Source organism: Coenobita brevimanus, unplaced genomic scaffold (assembly GCF_032717465.1).
Source record: "Coenobita brevimanus isolate Jiangsu-jjx unplaced genomic scaffold, ASM3271746v2 jjx.HiC_scaffold_1942, whole genome shotgun sequence".
Taxonomy (NCBI): Eukaryota; Metazoa; Arthropoda; class Malacostraca; order Decapoda; family Coenobitidae; genus Coenobita; species Coenobita brevimanus.
This window is the reverse complement of record NW_027642823.1, coordinates 39,698-43,745: the sequence shown is the minus strand read 5'-3', so window position 1 is coordinate 43,745 and position 4,048 is coordinate 39,698. Positions and strand designations below refer to the sequence as shown.

At 42.7% G+C, this 4,048-nt stretch overlaps 1 non-coding gene across 1 annotated transcript; it reads right to left on the bottom strand.

Annotated features, from left to right (window-relative positions):
• Positions 1–1,225: 1,225 nt before the first annotated feature.
• LOC145389698 (5S ribosomal RNA) lies at positions 1,226–1,344 on the bottom strand. The gene has a single exon (XR_013895503.1). It is a non-coding gene; the product is annotated as a 5S ribosomal RNA (ribosomal RNA).
• Between the last annotated feature and the right edge of the window lie 2,704 nt (positions 1,345–4,048).

Below are 4,048 nucleotides of genomic sequence, written 5' to 3'. Positions count from 1 at the left end.
TGCGGGCTCATGGCCTTTGGTTCCTTCTTCCTCGCATAAAAAAAAATACGTTTATTTTTTAAAAAATATATGGAGATGCAACAACTCTACCTTTTGCAACAATGAATATTTCAATTCAAATTTAACTTCGTCAAATTCATTGTCCGTTTCGGTGTAGCACAAATACATTCTCGTTTCATGTCTGTTTGTATAGTACAGTGACAATGCAAACCGCATTTATGAGAATCGGAATATAAGGTACAATTATTTTTGGTAAATATAATACTTCAGGTATGAAATTGAAACCCACCAATCACGCAGCAGGAGTGCACAGGCAGCCGCATCCATGAAAGTGGATCATCAGCTGGAAAAAAATCGAGTATAGTCCTAGGAAGTTTTGCGAATATGACTCCAGGTTTTCGAACTCCCACCACTTGACCTGTATTATTATTATTATTATTATTATTATTATTATTATTAGACTTTATATTATTTCCCTCACTGCACAGAGGCAGCGCCCTCCCCGGTACACACTAAGGCCGTAGCCGAGGGTCCCCTTACCCTGGTGTGTACTTCTGGCCGTAGCCCTGGGCCTCCTGCCCTTGGGGTGGTAACTGAAGGGCGTACAGTGGCCGCTCCTTCCCCGTCACGTACAGTGGCCGTCGACGCGGTGTTACCTGGGACTGAATCTTTTCAGTCCCACCCCGATTCTGGTGACGGCTGTCCTGCTCGCAGGGTCGTTGTCTCTTCCTGCTTACCTGGTGTTGGGATAGTTGCGGGGAAGAGGGACTCAGGACAGTAGTGTCCCGGTGACCCTCTTGTTCCGGGTCACTATCCCCACCGTGGTGTCCTCCTGGGGTGGTGGTGTGGTAGTGGCTCGGTGGTGGGGTGGGGGGTGGCGGGGTGGGCGGTCCGGCGGCCGCGGGTATTTCAGAAAATACTAATACAGATACCGTAACATATAGAAATAGTGGGTCAAGACCAGTGGTGCGCGGGAAAACCAAATACCTGTGAACAAGAGTTACCGCGAGTGACTTTCCCAAGTGTCGCGGCTCGCACCCTGAACACTTATAGTAATATTCACTCCCCTGACCCTTGGCCCTGTCAACCCCTAGTGCGTCAGACTTCATTCATTCATTCATTGCCAGACGCCATGTATCCCAAACGGGGTGGCCAAGGGCTCAGAGTTAATTGTTTTACAGGGAGGGGCACTAATCCTCCACCAACCCCACTTGACACGTAGGGATGCCAACAGCATCTGGTGTTCCCAGGCGGTCACCCATCCAAGTACTAACCAGACCCAACGTTGCTTAACTTCGCTGATCGGACGTGAAGTGGTGTACTCAACGTGGTATGGCCGTTTAATATCTAAAATATCAATTCTGCCTATAAACAGAATACAGGTATCGTGTATTCATTATTTATTATTCATGTGTAAGTGAAGAATACTATATCCTGAGTGTAACTGTGTACATTTATACTGAAGGCTAACTCTGTGTCCCTGTCCAAAACATATCCAGTGTCTCTCTGTTCTATATTGTAACGGTGTATGAATTAAGGCAATAGATGTGTTACGGTGTACTGCCTGGTTTTTATGTCCTGTTTCTTTGTGGGTGCTTTACTTCCGGTCCGGAAAGAGGACCCCGCTCAATCGCGGGCGTTTTTAGGAAGAGAGGTCGGACTAAAAACACGCAGCATAACAAAGGCAATACATGTGTTAAGGTAGCCTGCCGAGTTTTTATGCCTAGTAAGGTCTCGAAAGACGACCCCGCTCAGTAGCTAGTGCCTTTAGGGCGAGAAGCCGACCCAAAAACACCTAGCATAACAGTATGAATGGTGGTTATGTTGTGGCAAAATTTGAATGATATTGTGTACTGAAAGCGAATATGCTAAAAAAAAAAAAAAAAAGTCTATCTATCTATCTATAGCCCGACGCCCTAATCCCGCAAAGGGTGGCCGCAGACAAAACGCCTCCAAGTCACTCTGTCACCCACCATTTGACTCCCCTCCCCCCAACTCACCCCCCCGTCCCTCATATACCTCTCAACTCCATCCCTCCACCTCATCCTCGGTCTACCCCTCCCTCTCCCTCCCTCCACCTCACCTACATACACCCTCTTAGTCAGTCTTTCATTCTCCATTCTCTCCACATGTCCAAACCACCTCAGTGTATTTCTCCTGATCTTTTCAACCACATCCACATCTACCCCACAACGTTCCTTCACTTCTTCATTCGTCAACCTGTCCCTCCACGTCACTCATGTTAAAAGTTCTCAATTACCCTCTAGAGTCTACTGCCAAAAGAAAAACTTTCAACGGTAAGTAATAGTCACCATCAGTATAAAAAAAAAAAAATGTTTCTCATGAATCTGGCACTACATAATGTATTTGTGTGCATTCAAAAATTTAAAAAATCAACCCTTACTCCTGTATGTAATACATCTTACGAATACCTCTATATTAAAACATAGAGTGTAACTTATTTTTACCAAAGTACGTGTGGCTACACCCAAATGTGTAAACCACGGTGAGGCCACACCTAAGAATGTCCAGTCACTAACTCTATGTAACTGTATGTTGGCTGAAGAAGGTGTGTGGCAAGACCCGCCACCTTCTTTTGTTGGCACTCTGTACCTTTTACAACAGTAAATATTACAATACAGTTCATTTCTGTTTTGGGCTGAAGAGGGACATAAAATTACTTTTAATAAACTTTAGAAATGCTTATTTCTTTTTCAAAGGAAGCTCGATTTTGATTTAGAGCGGCCCAATATCTACATTATATATTCAAATTATAATTAGTAGGAAGAAGTGTAGGGTTTGTCTTGCACTGAACAAGGAAAACCAAACTTTTTGTTGTTGCTATATACCGGTGTAGCGTTATGATCTGTCCCCCTGTCCGCCCCCTACGGCACATGCGCGGGAGTTGCCAGAGGCCGCCACAAATATGCCATTTGTCCTCTGATCTCTGTAGGGGTAACATGATCGGAGCCTCTCGCCCTTTGTTTACAAACGGCAAATGGTCATTCCGGCTTCTCTTATCATTCGTCTCAAAGCTTTCTCGGGTAGTTTCCACCCTTAAATTAAATTAGGTTAGGCGGAAAGCAGTAAAAATTTGAATTTCTAAGGTATGAATGAGTTAGGTTGGATAAACATAGATATAATTAATCATCTGAGGACGAGTTATCTAATCTGTTAGGCGTGAGGATTGCCTTAGCTATGTATCTTTACAGGAATGAGTCAAGCTCGTACTGTCCCGTGTATTAAACCATTTTTATCAGACATATCCTTGAAATTATAAATAGTTTTGGCACACACTACCTCATTCGGTTGTGCATTCCACTGATCAATTGTCCTATTAGGGAAACTGAATTTCCTTACATCTTTATCACCTCTCTTTTTATGCTGTATTTTGCAATGTCCTCTTGCTGATGCTTCACACATATGATATATATTCATTTATGTCTATTTTCTGTTCCCCTGATATGCATTTATATAGCATAATCATGTCTCCTCCTCCTCTCCTGCAGCATTGGTAAATTCAATCTTTCCAGTCTTTCTCAGTAACTTAAATCCCTTAAGCTTGGTACCCATCTTGTAGTGGCCCGTTGTACTTTTTCAATCTTATCTGTGTTTTTTGAGATGAGGATTCCAGACTACTGTGATGCATACTCCAGAGTTGGTCTGATGAATATCTTCCTCAGCTTATCTTCATTTATATATGTGAATGCTGTTCTCATAGTAGCAAGCAATGTATACATGTTTCGTACCTTCTCACTGATGTGATCATCAGGAGATAGTCTGTTACTGATAATTACTCCTAGGTCCTTCTCCTTTTCTGATATGTGTAGGGTTGATCTTCCTAACTAATGTGGATAAGTGTCATGTAATAAAATTTGGTAAAAGTGAGAAAAGACCAGATTGGTATTATATACCAATCTGGTCTTTCACTTTTACCAAATTTTATTACATGACACTTATCTACATTAAATTCCATTTGCCATTTATTGCTCAATTCATGAAGCTTGTTCAATTCCTCTTGCAGCTCTTTGCAAGAATCTATGTTAGT